Source organism: Ailuropoda melanoleuca, chromosome 3, assembly GCF_002007445.2.
Source record: "Ailuropoda melanoleuca isolate Jingjing chromosome 3, ASM200744v2, whole genome shotgun sequence".
NCBI classification, from domain to species: domain Eukaryota; kingdom Metazoa; phylum Chordata; class Mammalia; order Carnivora; family Ursidae; genus Ailuropoda; species Ailuropoda melanoleuca.
The window spans coordinates 27,025,720-27,044,499 of record NC_048220.1 but is presented as its reverse complement, the minus strand read 5'-3'; the positions used below and the strand labels follow the sequence as shown (position 1 = coordinate 27,044,499).

General features: G+C 45.4%; 1 long non-coding RNA gene across 2 annotated transcripts in view; it reads right to left on the bottom strand.

Annotated features, from left to right (window-relative positions):
* Nucleotides 1-15,433: 15,433 nt before the first annotated feature.
* The window catches only part of LOC117801470, a 114,707-nt gene continuing 111,360 nt past the window's right edge, over nucleotides 15,434-18,780 (bottom strand). The window contains exons 3-5 of one of the 2 annotated variants that reach the window (XR_004624030.1): nucleotides 18,468-18,636; nucleotides 18,062-18,199; nucleotides 15,434-17,336 (exon numbers count right to left, since the gene is read on the bottom strand). This is a non-coding gene — a long non-coding RNA (uncharacterized LOC117801470). The remainder of the gene's footprint in view (nucleotides 17,337-18,061; nucleotides 18,200-18,467; nucleotides 18,637-18,780) is intronic. The other variant, XR_004624031.1, reaches the window with a different exon arrangement.

The following is an 18,780-nucleotide window of genomic DNA, read 5'->3' as shown; positions in this document are numbered from 1 at the left end:
GGCCCCCCGCCCTTCCCAGCACCTCCCTCCGGCGTGCTCTTCCCGGCGCCTCCCGCCGCCGCCCCGCTTTCCCGGCCCTCGCTTTGGGAGTGAGGCCTCGACCGAGACCCTGGCGACGCCGACCCGGAACTCCCCAAAGGACCTCTTGCTCCCCGCCTTGTCCCCCCGAGTTACTTCATCCCAGGCCCCTAATGGGCGTTCAGGCCGGGAGTGACCCCCCCCCCCGAGAGGAAGGAGGAGCGGTGACTCCTGGAACAGCCCGGGAGCGGAGGAGGGCAGGTGAGTCACCGCTCCTCGCACAGGTGAGTCTCAGGGCGCTGCCCGCGCTGGCTCCACCCACCCCCCAGCCGGTGCCTCCGGGACCTGGCGCGGCGACGCAGTCCTGAGGACGCTCCTCTGAGGAGTGCCACAGGTGATCCCGAGTAACAGGCTTCCAGAAAAGTACTCTAGGCCCACCCCTTGGTTTTACGGAAAGTGGCCTCACAGCTTGAAGCGGAGTGGTACTAGAATCCGACTCTAAGGACTTTACAGAGTGATGTGGAAGGCTTCCTTGAAGTCATCTAACCCATCCCCTCACTTGACAGATCCGGAAGCCAAGAGCCCTCATGTTGATAGATAAGAATCACGTCACAGCATTGTCCCCTCCTGAGATTGGCCCCCTACACTCTCTCTCTCTCTCTCTCTCTCTCTCTCTCTCTCTGGTCCTGGCTGCTATCTCTATCCCTCCAGCCACTTAGGGAATGTTATTCCCACCCTTCCTTATCTTCCTGGCGAATGCTCTAAAAAAAACCTTCAAAACAAACAAAACAAAAAACAAACAAAACAATTACATACTAATTATCAGCCTGGTATAGAAAACGCTAATGAGGCTTCAACTCCCTCATCCTGGGATGAGGAACAAGGTTGATTTCGGTATTGGCCTAGAAATCCAAAATAAAGCAAGACCAATACCCAGTGCCACCTTGGTGCTGAGCCAGTATTGAGCAGGGCGCTAAGGAGACTGCCCTTAACATATTTACCCTTTTCTACTCACATCTCCCTCTCCCCCAGGAAATGCAAACTCCAGGAAGACGAACAGGTATTCCCCACAGCACCCAGCTTAGTGCTCATCCCCTAGACAGTGCCAAGTTAACATCCACAGGTGAATGCCTATCGTAATTCAAAGTACTATGGGTTTGTGCTAGTTGAGAGATGTGAACCGGGGCACCTAGGTGGCTCAGTGGTTAAGCAGTGACTCTTGGTTTCCGGCTCAGGTCATGATCTCAAGGTAGGGAGATGGAGTCCCACCTTGGCCTCCCCATTCAGCACAGAGTCAGCCTGTCCCTCTCCCTCTGGTCCTCCTCTCCCTGCCTCCTATCTCACACTCCCTCTTTCTCAAATAAATTTTAAAAATCTTAAAAAAAAAAAAAAAACACACTTCAAAAGAGAGAAAGAAGAGATGTGGACAACAGGCAATAGGACCATGAAGGAAGAGAACAAACTTAAAGACATACCATACTAAGGCCATTCTTGTCCATCTACACCCCATTCTGTTTCTGTCTGAAGAGTTTTTGCTCCTGTGGTCTCCCCTGCCTGGTTGGCCATGGCTTCGCCCCACTACACTTGGCTACCTCAGAACATAGTCATCAGTCAATAAATATCTGTGTGAACCAACCAGAGACAGTTAAAGGATTATGCTCCATAGCTTTGTGTATCTATCACTTCACTCAGGAGCAACTACTTAATTTGTGAGGCCCCTTGTTCAAAAATTATTAACAATTTCAAGAGAACAACAGTGGAGCATTACTGAAGCCTTTCTAAGCACAAGGCTCTAATATAGGTTTAATATTTGCCTCCGTCGAAATTCATATGTTGAAAACCTAATACCAAAAGTGAAGGTAAAGATACCGGGCCTTTTCAAGGTGATTAGGTCATGAGGGTGGAACCCTCGGGAACCGGATTAGTGCCCTTACAAGAGAGGCCCCAGAGATAACCCTTGCCCCTCCTCCATGTGAGGACACAGCAAGAAGGATCAGACTATGAACCAGGAAGAGAGTTTTTACCAGAACCTGACCATGCTGATGCCTTGATCTTGGACTTTCCAGCCTCCAGAACTGTGAGAAATAAATTTCTGTTGTTTGTACTACCCAGTCTGTGATATTTTGTTAGAACAGTGCAAAGGCCCTAAAGATGAAAGTGCAGGGGTTGTTTTGGGAAGAGGAGGGTCAGGTGACAAAAAAGATATGAAGATAGACTTGCAGTGTGTCCTATAAGCAAAGGGGAGTCAGCTTTTACCTCTAAGAAACCATGAAAAGCTTACCAGGGAAGACTTGAGCATTTATTGTGTCCCAGGCGCTTGCTTTGTGCCAGGGGAAGGGGGGAGCATGACAGGGAATAAAACTAACCTGATCCTGTTCTCCCACAACTTAAAATGTAATGGAAGAGACAGCTATTAAAACAGGTAAACTATAAAAAGAAAGTCAAGTGTGAAGATAGAAGACAGAGACAAGTCGGTTTTGGGGGGCAATTAACCTAATCTGGGTTCAGTGATCTGAGGAAGGGACCTTTATGCTATGACCCACTCCAGTAACACTTCAGCACTCACCTCTCCACCAAAACTGCTTTTATCAAGGTTCCTGATGACATCCATGATGCTACATCCAGTGTGGTCTGTCTCTGTGCACAGTTGACTTGTACCATTTTCAGTGTTTGATCACTCCTAGGCTCTTCTAAGTTTCTTCCAGCCTCCCTGGCTGCAACTTATTCTCCTTTGGAGATTCCTTCTAAATCCTCCCAACCTCTACATATTAGAGCAGCAATTCTCAAGGTGTAGTCCTAAGGACTCCTAAGTCCCTTCGCGGGGGGGTAGTAAGGTGGAAACTATTTTCATAATAATATTAGAATATCATTTGCCTTTTTCACTCCCAGTCTCTCATGGTGTACAGCACAGTATTCCAGGCTACATGACGTGTAATAGCGCATCACACAGAATGCAGAAGCAGAGAGAGAATCCAGTCACCTTGTATTAAGCCAGACAGTAAAGAGATTTGCAAAAATGCAAAATAATGACACATCTCCCTGAATTTCTTTTTGTTTTAAAAAACATTGTCATTTTTCTTTAAAAGATGATATTTATGATAATTTAATAATACAGTAAACATTGATAGATAAAATTCACATAAACAAAAGCCCTTTGAGATCCTCAAAAAGTTTTAAGAGTATACAAGTTTCTTGAGATCAAAAAGTTTAAGAACTGGGACGCCTGGGTGGCTCATTCAGTTAAGCGGCTGCCTTTGGCTCAGGTCATGATCCCAGGGTCCTGGGATCGAGCCCCATGTGGGGCTCCCTGCTTGGCAGGGAGCCTGCTTCTCCCTCTGCCTGCCATTCCCCCCACTTGTGCACTCTCTCTCTCTCTCTCTGACAAATAAAAAAAAAATATCTTCAAAAAAAAAAAAAGCTTAAGAACTGCTGTTAGAGTGTCCCAGGACTCCATCCTTACACCTCTTTTTCTGTTTACCATAATCCCATTGGTGATCTTATCCAGTCTTTTGGCATTAAGTATGGTGACAATTACAGGTTTATATCGCAGCCTGAATCTTTCTCCTGAATTCTGAACTCCCATATCCATTTCCCTACTTGATACCCCCATTTGGACACCTAGTAGGCATCTAGGCATCTCACACTTCATATGTCTGTATGTCTAAAACTGATTTCCTGATAACTCTGTCTAAACCTGCTAATCCCACGGTTTTCTTCATTTCATTAAATGGCAACTCCAGCGGCTCCTGGGTGGCTCAGTCAGTTAAGTGTCTGCCTTATGCTCAGGTCATGATCCCAGGGTCCTGGGATTGAGCCCTCATCGCATCAGGCTCCCTGCTCAGCAGTAGTCTGCTTCTTTCTCTCCCTCTGCCCCTCCCCCGACTCATGCACACGCTCTCTCTCTCAAATGAATAAATAAAATCTTTTTTTAAAAATGGCAACTCCATTCTTATAGTTGTTTAGGCCAAAAACTTTGGAGTAATCCTTGACTATGTTCTTTACTTCACACATTTTATATCTGTTTCCTCAACAAGTCTGTGCCCCTACCTTCAAAACATATTCAGTGTGTGTGCGTGTGTGTGTGTGTGTGTGTGTGTATATATATATAAATATATATATATATATATATATTTTTTTTTTTTACCATTTCTTCTGTTACCATCCTGAATCAAGCCATCATCATCACTTAACTTGAATTTCACAGGAGCCTTCTCACTGGTCTTCGTACTTTTACCCTTGCCTCCCTCAATCTAGTCTTAATTCAGCAGCCGGAGTGATCCTGCTAAAATGTAAGTCCAAACATGTCACTCCTACTCTGCCCAAAAGTCTCCATTGGCTCCTATCCCACCCAGAGTAAAAGGCAAGGTCCTTATAAGGGCCTAAAGAACTCACCTGCTCCTACACATTTCTCTGACACACTGGCCTCTTTACTATTCCTGGAACCCATCCGGCAGTCTCTCGCCTTCGGGCCTTTGCTTTCTGCCTGGAATGCTGTCCTCCAAATAGCTGTCTGACTCACTCTCTCACCTCCCCCAGGTCTAGGCTCAGCTGTCACTTTTTGAGGGAGGCTTCCTACTTAAAATTGCAACCCCTTCCCCCAACATTCCCATCCCTCTTTCCTTGCTTTATATTTCTGCTTAGGGCGTATCACCATCTGACATATAAAGTCATACGTATATTTATTTTTTAACTTACCATTTTCTCCTGTCTTCCGCTAGAATTTAAGCCTCCTAAGAGCTAGAGTTTTTGTCTGTTTTGTTCAGTGCTGTGTCATTGGTGCCTAGAAGAGTGCCTGGTACACAGCATATCTCTCAATAAATATTTATCAAATGAATGAAAAAATAAGTCGGACCTTAAAAAAGACATTGACAAGATGGATAGGGAGGGAAGGAAAGAGTTTGATTCTAGACCAAGGGACAAGGAAGTTTGAAAGCCCTGAGTCCCATTCCAGGAAAAGAAGTTCTTTGATCCAGAAGCTGGTAAGGTAGGTAGAAGCTAGACTGGAGAGGACTTTATAAGGCTTTATACTTTATTGGGAGGGGAACAGGACATCACAGAAGATTTTTAACAAAAAGATGTGATCATAGTTTGTTTTTAAAAATTTTACTTTGGAGGGGCACCTGAGTGGCTCAGTCATTAAGAGTCTGCCTTCGGCTCAGGGCGTGATCCCAGCATTATGGGATCGAGCCCCGCATCAGGCTCCTCCGCTAGGAGCCTGCTTCTTCCTCTCCTACTGCCCCTGCTTGTGTTCCCTCTCTTTCTGGCTGTCTCTCTCTGTCAAACAAATAAATAAATAAATCTTTAAAAAAAATAAAAAATAAAAATTTTACTTTGGAAAAAAAGCAAATTATGTTTGAACAACATATACATATCCATTTTAATGCTCTCTTCTCATAGCCACTGAGCCATTTAAAACATATCATCTGTTCAGACTCCTCCATTACTTCCTATCTCACTCTGAATAAAATCTACATGATCTTGCCTAGCAAACTCAGATCCATCTTTGGCTTTTTCCCTGTATCTTTCCCTCCCACCCACCCTGGGGTCCTAGACTTTTCCATAACACATCAAGCACCTTCCTGCCTCATGGCCTTTGCATTTCCAGTTCCCTCTCCTTGGAACGGTCTTCCCTCATAGCATTTTATCTCACCCCATGGCCTCATTCGTATCTCAAAGGTCTCCTTGTCCAAGAGGCATTCCCTAACTACCCCTTGTAAAATACTACTAGCACCCACTTTCCTCCGCTCCCCTCTCCATTTTCTTTCTTTTTTTTAAGATTATTTTGAAAGATTTTATTTATTTGTTTGTCAGAGAGAGAGAGCGCAGAAGCAGAGAGCGCAGCAGAGGGAGAGGGAGAAGCAGGCTCTCTGCTGAGCAGGGAGCCCTACATGGGGCTTGATCCCAGGACCCTGGGATCATGACCTGAGCTGAAAGCAGACGCTCAACCAACTGCGCCCCCTGGGCACCCCTCCATTTTATTTCTTTACCCGACTGTACTTCATATCACTTGTCACCACCTAATACAGTATATGGCTATTTAATTACTTACTGTCTATCTTCCCCATTGGAATGTGTCATTAAAGCAGGTAATTTTTTCTTCTGTTCCCTGTTGTGGTTTCCAGTGCCTAGAACTGTGCCTGGCAGGTAACAGGTACTCAGTTGAAAGAATGGTTACAAGTGTGTAAGAATACACAGCAAAGTGTTACAGTGGTTACATGCAGGGAGGGGAATTAGGAGGCCTTTTAGGCTTACTGTATAGAGAATAGTATATAAAATATACATGTAGTGGATGCAAAAAAGTGGGTAGATTTGGGAGCTATGAAAAGGACAGAGGATCCTAGGTCTTGCCAATAGATTGGATATGGAGCTTTCCAACTTGCTCAGCTGAAGAGACAGTGTTGCCATTTACCCAGATGGAGAGCCCTGGTGGTAACGGAGATAGGGACGGATGGGGTGGGAAACACGGATGGTGGGAAACAGTGTGCACAGAGAGCTATTTTGGGTCATGTTTAGTTTTAGTGCCTACCAGACATCTAAGAAGAGATATCCCTGTAGATGGGGGTATATCCAAATCTGAACTCAGGAAAGGCCCTGAGAGGAGCTAGAGGTGTCGAACTCATCTGCACCTGGAGATTGTGTAGCAAGAAGAGATGGAAGCCCGGGACCAGCTTTTAAGAGGAAGAGGCTGAAAAGATTGGGGGAAAAACAGTGTAAGTGATCTCAAAAATCCAATATATAAGTAGACAGGAAATGACAAGATTCTAATGTAGGAAAGGAACTGGTGCACTTTAGAGATTTTATTTATTTATTTGACAGAAAGAGAGCACACAAGCAGGGGGAGAGGCAGGTAGAGGGAGAAGCAGGCTCCCCATGGAGCAGAGAGCCAGACACAGGGGCTTGAAGAATTGGAGCATTTTAGCAAAGGAAAGGAGGGCTCTGGGCTGCAGGAGGGAACTCGGTGTCCTGTTCTGGCTTCTCTTCCTCTTAAAAGTTGGTCTTGGGCCCCTGATGTGAGTGAGGTTCGATTCCGGGACTCCGGGATTGTGACCTGATCCAAACGCAGACACTTAACCGACTGAGCCACTCAGGGGCCCCTTAGAATACTTCATTGTTTTTAGAACAGTTTTAGGTTCACAGCAAAATTGAGAAAGAGAGAGTTTTCCCATGTATTACTTGTCCCCACATATTCATAGCCGCCGCCATTACCAATATTCCCCACCAGAGTAGTACATTAGGTAAAACCGATGAGCCTATATTGACATATCATAATCACCCAAAATCATAGTTTACATTACGGTTGACTCTTGGCGTGTATTCTACATGTTTGGACAGATGTGTAATAACATGTATCCTTCCTTATAATATCATACAAAGAATTTTCACTGCCCTGAAAATCTGCTGTGCTCTGCCTATCCATCCTTGCCTCCACTTCTCATTCTTGAGGGCCATTTTTGACATCACCGGGTCAGAGAGGCCTTCTGTGACCACACCCCCACACCCCAGTCACTCTCTACCGCAGTACTGTATTGCTACTCCCCATAGCACTCATCCCTCTCTAGAACTGCCCGGTTTGTTTACTGGTTTATTTTCTCTCTCCTCCATTAGATTCTAAGTTCCATGAGGACAGGAATCTTGTCTGACTTTTTCACTTCTCTGCTTCTATAATTTAGCACAGTTCCTGGAACATAAAATGCACTTTAAAATATTTGCAGGGGGGGCACCTGGGTGGCTCAGTCGTTAAGCATCTGCCTTTGGCTCAGATCATGATCCAGCGTTCTGGGATTGAACCCCACAACAGGCTCCCTGCTCCACGGGGAGCCTACTTCTCCCTCTCCCGCTCCCCCTGCTTGTGTTCCCTCTCTCACTGCCTCTTGCTCTGTCAAATAAATAAATAAAATCTTTAAAATATATATATATATATATATATTTGCAGGGGCCCCTGGCTGGCTCAGTCAGAAGAGTGTGCAACTTTTGATCTAAGGGTCGTGAGTTCGAGCCCCATGTTACATGCAGAGATTACCTAAATAAATACAACTTAAAAAAATATATTTGCAGAAAGAATGAGTGGCCATAGATATGGGAGGAAAATCAAGTGGCACTGAAACCAAGGAATTGTTCACTAATGTCAACTGATGACATTTGGGTTGAGGCTTACATTTGGTAAGGTTTCAACTCACTTCAGGTTGTTGAACACAGTGCATATAATCACAAGGGTTAAACTGCACCAAGAATGTTATAGAAAAGCAATCAAAAAAGTCAATCAGCACACTTTATGGAGTGTTCTAAAGAGTTACACAAAATAATGTCAAAATGTTAATAAAGATGAACTATCAGAGATCATTCTGGAGACTCTCTACATTAAGAGGGCTTCATTATTATTTATCTACATTGGGCTGGTTAAATAGCTTCACAGTTTGAAAAGCACTTTTCCTGGATGTTATCTCATTTGAGGCACTTCATAACCCTTAAGGAAGGTAAAATCAAAATAAGTGAAGATCCAAAAATGATGAAGATGAGAATTGGCCTGGCAACTTTGGAATGAAAGATTGGAAAACTGTTACCTCCTATGTCCATGAAATGATGATCACTCCCCCCCACACACACACGACCACCACCATTAAATCCCAAAGAAGAAATCAAAGGGACTCTTGGCTTAGCCCAGGGAAGACCAACAAAGGCGGTCAGGTTTGGACAAGAGTCAGTAAAAACCAAAGGTAAAACCAAAGTGTGGGATGGGACCATCAGGGTCAAAGGCAAATGGATGCCTGGTGGCTCTGGTTGCCTCTCTGTTCCTTTTCAGATGGGTGGGCAGAAAGCATTAAAGCCCTGCCATCCTGGAAGTTTTGTCTATTCGCTGAGCTAACATCAGGGTATCTTCCTCATTTCTGTGTAGCTCAGTAACTCACAGCTCTGGCAGTTCATTAGAATCACCTGGAGAGCTTTTTAGAAATATGATACCCAGGGGCACCTGGGTGGCCCAGTCTGTTAAGCACCTGCCTTCAGCTCAGGTCATGATTCCCAGGGCCCTGGGATCAAGCCCCACGTAGGGCTCCCCACTCAGCAGGGAGTCTGCTTCTCCCTCTCCCTCTGCCTGCTGGCGCTCTCTCTCTCTCTCTCTCTCTTTCAAATAAATTTAAAAAAATCTTAAAAAAAAAAATATGATACCCAGGCACTACCCCCCAGAAGCTGGAATTCAACTCTTCTTAGGTAGGGATTAAGCAATTTTTAAATCTCCCAGGGTGATTCTAATACGAAGCCAGAGTTGAGAATCACCGATAACCAGTCTAAGCCTGGGCAGAAAACAAAGTCAAGTATACTTACAACTCATTCATTAATTCACTTGCTCATACAATAATAATTATTTTAACACTCAATAACTAAAAATAATGATACCTCATATCTAATAAGTCCTTAGTATATGCTGTGCTCTGTGCTAAGAGCTTCACTTGTCACCCAAGCCTCTCAACAATCCTGAAGTAGTTACTATTGTATTCCTCATTCTATGAATGAGAACACAGAGGCTCGGGTCACGCTGGGAGTATGTGGCAGTGCTGGGACCCAGATGTGCCAGAATCCAGAACCAGGCTCTTAACCACCCCTACTGAGCCTCTGAGATATCAATGACTTATAAAAACTTTTTGTTGAAAAGCCAAGTTCAAAATAGTTTTCATGTCAAGACCACACCATGGCAGAGATAATTTAAATTCCTAGTTCTTATGCTCTATCCATTTTGTCTTTTTGCATAGCTTCGATTAGACAAATGGGGCTGGTTCGGGGGTTTGAGGGTGGGGGAAGGGCAGGGGCTCAAGTATATCTCTCCCAGGCCGCCTCTAACAGACGATGCTGTTGGCTTTAACCAGTGGGTTAAGTTTAAAAAACAAAAATGGAAAACCTTAGGCCCTTGACACTTATGAAACATGTGTAAGTTTCTCTTTATTCATGCTATTCATCTTCCCTGCAGAAAGCGAAATCAAGATTTAGCTCTTTAGGGGCGCCTGGGTGGCACAGCGGTTAAGCATCTGCCTTCGGCTCAGGGCGTGATCCCGGCGTTATGGGATCGAGCCCCACATCGGGCTCCTCCGCTGGGAGCCTGCTTCTTCCTCTCCCACTCCCCCTGCTTGTGTTCCCTCTCTCGCTGGCTGTCTCTATCTCTGTCGAATAAATAAATAAAATCTTTAAAAAAAAAAAAAGATTTAGCTCTTAAAATCAGTCAGCAGCGGCTGTTCATGATTCTCTCCTCTCTGATACGATAAAGATGTGTATACAAAAACAAATACTTCCCACCCCTTTCAGGCTCATATTTTTGTTGATGACAATGGAGAAAGAGAACTTGAAAGGAAAAAAGTTAAAGACTGACAACCAAGCAAAATTATATCTAAAAATAAGTCTTTTAAAAAAGGGGAGGGCAACGAAGGAATAGGGATGGGCTTTATTCTTCTCTTTAAAACTATCAGTGGGCTTTAGTATGAAAACCTGGTTCTTTGTATTCACCATTCTAAAAATTCTTTTTTTGTCTGGCATTTTTAGATTTTTATAGGAGTATAAAAAGTGTTATCAAAATAAGAATTGTTGCGTTGTAGCATAAACGGAATTAAACTAATACACTTTAGATCTCAGATGTATTGGTGAATGAGTCACGTGTCTCCATTCATTGCTTCTGTTGCCTGACAACAATTTTTCTAGATTCCGAGAAACTTTGAGAAAATAAATTCCACTGGAACAGAGTAGAGAGATACATCTGCCAGGAATCTTTACGTGCCCCGTAGGTCCCCACATAAGCGTTCTGAATACAGGAGCACTTAAAATGGAAGCCAGGGCAGCCTTTGTTTTTTGCTCACCCAGAATGAATCTGATTCCAGGTTGGGGACTCAGGCCAGCTGAGTAGGCCCTGGGATTCCAGGACTCATGAGCTCCCAGTGGAGCGTGGCAAACCTCCCTCCATTGGTTCTTACCAGTCCAGCTTCTTTATTTCTTTCATCACAGTAAATCAGTCTTCTGTCTGCCTGGGAGTCTGGTAGAATCTGCCCCTCTATCACAGAAGGCTATTATCATATTCATATGTCCATTCACTTCCTCAATTAACAACTACTTTGGAGCACCGACTGTATGACACACATGGTACTAGGCCCTGTACATACAGTAGTAGGCAGCCCTGTGACATTTACACTCTCGAGGGCAAGAAAGACAGTAAGTAGGTAACAATTAAAGGGACAGAATGATTTCAGATAGGGGTAAATGATAAGAGTGATGGGGAAGACGCATGCTCATTCGGACAGAGAGCTCAGGAAAGGCCTCACTGAAGAGATGATGTTTGTGCTGAGAGTTGAATGACCAGAAGAGCCTGGTGATGAAGCCGAATGTCCCAGAGGAGGAAAGAGCAAGTGCAAAAGCCCCAGAGTGGGAATAAGCCTGGCAAAGTCAAGGAACAGAAGGAAGGCCAGTGCCCTAGGGGGTTGTAAATGAGGAGAAGAGTAGTACTAGATGAGGTCAGAAAAGTAGGCAGGAGCCAAATCATGTAAGACCCTGGAGGTGATGGTAAGGAGCTTGGGTTGTCCTTTCAGAGCAATGGGAGGCCCCCGGGGGGGATTAAGAAGTGGAATGAACATGATCTGATTTGCATTTTTAAAATGTCACTTTGTTGTATTAAGCATGGAGTGTAAGGGAACAGAAGTGAATGCCTATCATCATTCATTCATCTATTCAAATATTCAAAATATTTTTGTGGTGCCCAATTGCCAGGCAACGTACCAAGCACTGGGAAATCATGGTGAGAAAAACATAATTCCTCCCCTCAAGGAGTTTACAAAACCATTGGAGAGACAGAGGAGTACGCAGGCTCTTACAATGAGCTGAGTACTGTACTGGGAGTAACCTCCATGTGATACAGGAACCCAGAAGAATTCATTCATTCATTCGTTCATTCACATTTAGTGAATATTTATGTGCCAAGCTCTTAAGATACAGTGGTGAAGTAAACAGACAAGACACATATCCCCATGGTGTTTACAGATTAGTGGAGGAGACACAGACATTAAACACCCTCACAGACCTATATCATTACCCATTGTGATATAAGTTATGGAAGACAAATAATGTGACTGGATAGGAGGGGAGCCTGATAGAGTCTGGGAGGACTCAGGAGCCCTGAAGAATGAGCTGCAGGTGTGTAGTTAAGTAGGTAAAAAAAGGAGAGGAAGATTGTATACCTCAATAAACCAGGGGGGAAAAAGAAGGGGAAGAGTAGTGTGGGCCAGCCTTAGCTCCATGGGTCAGGAAAGGCTTTCTGACATCTAAGCTGAGACCTGAAGGATAAGTAGAAGTTAGCCAGGTGAGGGGAGCTGGAGGGGAAGGGAGGGCATTCCAGAACAAGGGAACGGTCTATGTAAAGGCATGGAGATAAGAGAACATTGTGGATTCTAGAAAAAACAGGGTGTTCCATATGGCTGGTCTGTAGAGTAGAAAGACACAGCAAGGTCAAAGAGAATGGAGAAGTAGGCAGGGTGAGAATCATGCTCTACTAATAATTCTTTTGAACCTCATTCTGAGGGCAGCAGGAAACTGCTAAAGGACTTGAAGCAGGAGAAAGACCAAGCCAGATAAGTGTTAGAAGCTTCTCTGGACACAAAGAGGAGACTGGCTGAGCCCTCACGACCTGCCATACTTTATAGAGCATAGCAGATCCTACTGAAAGTAGACATTATGCCCTCCGTGAAATCCCTCTTAGGACTTTCTGCATTGAGGGAGGGCCAGTTTTGCAAATGACTTTGGCCACTCTATCACTGTCTCTTCCCACTGTTCACAGCCCAGCGCAAGACCAGCAAGAGTCATGAATTCAAAGGACATCTGCTTGCTGTGCTGAGCAACAACTTATCCGTGCCTCCATAACTAGGCGTACCAAGGAACCCAGTTACCTCTGCCTCACAGGCCAAAATGTGCTGCACACAGCAAGGGCCCTTTAGATCTCAGTGGCTTATTCTTTTCATTAATTTGCTTAAGGTGAGGCTATGACATCTGCCTCCCGCCCAGACCACTATCATTTGGACTCAGCATTTTGGTCTCACCTTGAACTTTCAGCCAAACATCGAGCTCTCTACACCAAAGCTATTTTCGCCTGGTGGTGGGCAATGTCTTCTGATCGCCCTGACCTCCAAGGGGTCTTTAGGTTTAGGGGCGGAGAGAAGGTATCCTGTGTCTCCACTGAGGCTACGGCCCAGGACACCAGGGTGAGATTTCCAAAATGTGCCCTAGGTAGGTCCTTCCTGCCTCAAATGGCTTCCCATTATTACAGGAAAAAATCTAAACAATTTAGCGTGGCCCACAGAGCCCTTTGGGATCACTCCCTTCCACCAGCTGTCCCCCTGTCCAGAGGGCTCTTCCCCCAGATATCCCAGTAGTGGTGCCTTCTTAGTGTTTGGGTCTCAAATTAAATGTTGCCTTCTAAACTTGGCCTCCCTGACAACACACTGTAAGGTAGCTGGATAGTCACACTCTATCCCATCACCCCACTGTATTTTCTTCATAGCTTATGTCACCATCCAAAATTAGTTGTTTATCTACTTGCTAATTGTTGGTCTTCTCTCTCTAGAACATAGTTTGACAGCTTGGTACTTGTCTGTCTTGTTTACTGTTTTATCCCCAGTACCCAGAACAATATCTGGCACACAGTAGGTGCTGAATGATTGAATAGTCCTGGCCTGTCTTTCCAACCTCATCCCAATCCATTCCTACATTACTCCCTAAGCTTTGGAGGGATGGAGGTCCATGGAGGTCTTCAGACCTGCCTTGCTAATGGAAGCCCCTAATTCATTCAACCCAGAACAACTTTCTTCCTTTTCCAGCCGCCAACCTTCTCACTCCCACACTTATTCTCCCTTCTCTTCCAGATTCTGAAATCCTCCCAGATAGTCAAGCCTGGTACACACTTCTGTCAAGGCTCATCTCACTGTACTGAAATGAGACATTTACCTGTCATCTACCCCACTGGCCCATGTCTGTGAGCCCCTAAAAGCAGACATTCATTTACCTCCTTCTCCATAGGACACATGACAATAATCAGCACACAGTAGGCACTTCACTAATGTTTGTTGACTGACTAGATAGAAAAATGTGGTTCAGAGAAACATGAATTAGGAAGCCATGGTCATGTTTCTGGCAGTGGTAGGAGGGGCTGTCGTAAATCTAGACCTACAGTAGACAGCAGCCTCTTCCTATGAGCCAAACCAGGAAAATAACACCATATTAAATGCTGATAATGCAGAGCAAAAGGGGGTGGGTATGGCCAAATAGACCCTGCTTCTCACCATCCATGTACTCCCAAGTGGGCAGCAGCAGTTAATTCACAGGTGAGAAATCTGGGAGAAGCTCACTGTCAGCTCTGGCAGGATCAGTCCAGGAGGCCTGGAGAAGTGCCTGCTAAAGTTGAACAGTGCTTCCACTCCTCCAAACATGTCCTCAGACTTCATCGCACTAGAGTCGGGGGTGAAGGACAACAATTTTCGCCCTATCAATGAGACTCAGAGAGGTCCAGCAGCCTGCCCAAGGAGACACTATCAGGAGTGAATTGCTCTATGAGCAATGCCTTTATTCTGCTATTCGGGAGCCCCTAACGTGCTCATCCAAGATTTAGTTGCTAAGCTCCTAGAAGAGTGTGTAATTATTGTTGTCTAAAATACAGAATAGCAGAATGTGTAATTAGATGCTTTTAATAAAGTCCTTTTGGATGATGCTGATGCTGATGATGATGGCCACTTTTGACAATGATGGCGATGAAGATGCTGTTCTTGAAGACAAGGGCCAGGAGGGAACCCTTCTCTCATAATGGAGTCAGAGCCGGCACCACAGGCAAAGGGCTGATCTGGATGCAGCATGCCTAGCATTTGATCTGAATTCCCATTATCACAGCCTGTGTCACAGTAAATGCTTCATGGTTATAGTAGCAAATTCTTATGAACAGCACACTTCACGACAGGTAATGTTCTAAGCACTTTATATGTATTAGCTCATTTATGTAACACCCTATAAGCTAGGAATTAACATCATCACCCCTGTTTTATAAAGGCACTAAGGCACACACTGGGAAGAAGAATACTTTGACGATGGTCACAGAGCCAGTGCCACACTGGGGTGTTGGACGCAGGCAGTCTGAGCCCAGAGGCATTGCACAGCTGTGGTGACCATGGAGACATGCTGCTCAGATTTCCCTTTGAGAGAACTGTTGTAGTGAACACAGCTGACCCTCCTTGAGACCCATCACAGCATCCACATGGCCATGCTTCCTCTGGGATGCTCTCAGCCAATGACTGAGCTCAGCAAGGGTGCCAGAGTAGGTCCATTCCTGCCCAATAGAGGACTCCTCTGATGGGCAACTTTTGTGTGCCTGTAGTAAAATATACATAACATGAAATTTGCCAAATTTACCATTTTCACTATTTTTAAATATACAAATCAGTGGAATTAAGTACATTCACATTGTGTGCAACCATTACCATCATTCACCTTCAGAATGTTCTCATCTTCCCAAACTGAAACTCTATACCCATTAAACATTAACGCCTCATTTTACATAGTATATTCCTTTTGAATATATACATATATCTCATTGTAGAAACACACACCAGGCAAAAGAAAAGAATTAAATTTACCTATTATTCTACTACCTCAAATAGTTTCCAACTACTACGATTATTACTATTTCATTATGGGGTAGATCTCTCTAGATGTTTATCTCTGCACATAAGTTTCTGTTTAAGGAAACTGGTTTCTCCCATAGGATGAATTGGGTGGAGATAACATTAGGGAGCTTGGATTCTATAAAGTGACTTAGTTCAGGAATGCATTCATTCATCCATTTGTTTAATACATATTTATTGACCAGCTACCGAGTATCAGGTGCTGCTCTAGGCTCCAGGGATACAAGACAGACACAGCTCTTGTCTGCAGAAAGCATACAGTCTAGTGGAACCACAGATGCATCATCAGGCAATCACAATACACTACTGTGTGGTCGCAGAGCCGGGCCACCAAGCCCAACCTGGCTTCTGGGAGAAAGTGGTGGCTAAATCAAGACCTGAGGAACGACAAGGAGTTAACCAGGCAAAAGAGAAGAAATTTTAAGAGGCGTTGTAGGGCTAGAACCTAGGCAAACGGGTCCATGTATAATACATTTGATTGCCTAAGGACCATCTGACTCTGCCCACGACAACAAAAAAAAGATTAATGAGTGTGTGTGTGTGTGTGTGTGTGTGTGTGTGTGTGTGGCAGTAACTCAGACTGAGCAGGCAATAAAACCTTAACCAGTCAAGGAATCTTGGGAGGAGGGTTTCAAAAAGCAAATACTTAGGAACCCACCAGAGGAGAGAAGCTAACTGATCCCCAACCTTAGACTAGAAATACTGGCCAAGGATTCAGCTCTCTGAGGGCAGGGAGATGGCAGCTTCTCCGTCTCCTTGGAGTTCATAGGCCCAAGATAAAGCCACACCCACAGAGGAACCACGGCTGTAACTGGCACCATGCATCCTTGTTTCCCAGCCTAAAGAGGCCTTAGGCAACAGGAAGACACTCCAATGATTCTGGCAGCATCTCACACCACCTCTTAGGAGTGCAGCTGGTTCAACATGAAGTAAGGAGTACAGGGTCTTGGAAGCGATGCAGAAAAAATATGAAAGCCTGGCCTTTCCCTGAGTAGATCTGAATTATTACTCAACAGCAGCAGCACTGCCCATCACAGCATTTCCTCAACAGGTCGGTGATCGGGAGAGAGTAAGGGTTGTTTCAAGTATTGTTTTGATATTATTTTTTGTTACTGACAGCAACTGACATCTTATTTTCTGCATCCTATAATTCTCACTGGCCACGTTCTATGTTAGCTGATAAGTATAAATAAAATTATTCAATGAGATAGTATCCAAAGGGCTCAAAGTGTGCTGAGAGGCACCACCATCTCATTAAATGTGAACATCTTTACCATGTAACTTGGGTTTTGGGGAGGTGGGGGGAAAGGCAGTAGACGACCACGGTGTGGTATTTTTAGGTATGTAGGTGAGGCAGCACCCACACATGCCACCACACCCCTCTGAACAGTGAAGACAGCTCCTCATTCCTCCTGGGCTGGGAGGGATGGGCTAAGAGGACCTGGCAGAGAGCTTCCTCAATATTCTCTTCCTCGGGAACCAGCAAGCCCTCCACTTCCACATCCAGCACCAGAGCGTGGCGAAGCAGCCGCCGGCAAGTGGCCGAGGGAGTCAAGGCCCCTGTCTGCGGTCAGTGAGGCCGTGGTGCGGAGATGGACCGGAACCCCCTCAGGCCTGGTAGCTGGAACCCTAAGACAGGCAAGCACAAAAAAGCAGTACTGGCCAGGGGTCCACATGCCCTGCCTGTGGAAGAAATGTCACCACCTCCCTCAGGGACAGGCCCGGGTGGGGGCTGTCACTGTGTGGGTGAACACCCACTGGTCTTCTCAGCCAATTTGGGAATCAGGGTAAAAATAACACTAGCTGCATCATTTTCCAAAATTAAGGGCGATGCTATAGCAAATGTATGCAGATGTATACAGACACAGATGGGAACAAGTGTATTTAATTGTAAATGAGTCAGAACAGAGCAAATGAGATTTCCCTTATATTTGGGTTCCAAAAATTACAGAGAAAATGTGCCTGAGGCAGAAACAAACCCCCGCAAAAAAACACCCAACCCCCCCCAAAACACACAAAAAAACAGGGGTAGGTTATTAAGGCAAGAGTCACATGGGAAGGAACCTTTGGCATCCGAAAAGCTACGGTGCCTTTGTCCCCTCTGGGTTTATGAGAAACTGTCCTGGTGCCTGAGAGCTTGATCCCTAGGACCCTAACGTGGCCACAGTGCCCACAGATGGACACAGGCAAAGACAGCAGGCCCTGGGGGCCTTGGCCTCAGCTGGCCCGCAGGCACCACAGAATGGGGAAAGGAAGGGAGGGCTGTAACGGACTGTCCCCAAGAAGGGACCAAAGGCTCCCTTGGGGACCTCAGAGAAACGAACTGAGGCAGAGAAAGAGAGGGAGAAAACCACCTCTGCATGGTTCCCTGTGGCCAGAGAGAAAGGAGTGACAACAGAATACTTCTTGGCTGGAAAGCATCATTTCTCCTCAACAGCTTTCAGGAAGGCACCTGGTAGAGTGCCAGGCTCTTGGGTGATGTTCAGCAAATACTAGAAGGAAAAGAAAGAGGAAGGATGGAAGGAAGGAGAAAGCTGTCATCTTGCATGTCCCTTCCATTCTGGAGACTGAAATGGCGCTGGAGTGGAAACATGCAGACGCCAAAGGGCAGGTTGCCCAAGGAAAAGGGGTGCGCTTCAGAAGACACGAGTGTGCCCGCCCTCCGGGCCCAGGGAAAAGCAAGACACACCAATCCTGCCAGGCCTCCTACCCCTGTAAGCTCATCCCCTCCACAGGCAGCATCCTGGAATTCATACCTACCCCTGCGCCTGAACAATTGTAATCTGCTCCTCAGAGAACAGGAAAACACGGGGTTCACCACAGCAGGTGAGCCATGCTAGGGCAGCAACCCAACACGCAAATCAGGAAGCTTTGTGCATCTGGCCGCTTCAGAGCTCAGCACAGCTCATGGCAGGAACCTCAGAAATGCCTGCAAGTAGATGAACGTGTGAATGAATGCATGCATGAATGAATGAACATAACAAAGATTTGCCCCACCCAAATCGCCTCTGGTTTGAGCTGTTAACCTCTCCCTCCCCAGGCCTGTTTCCTCTGTTCACTGATGGTTCTCCGC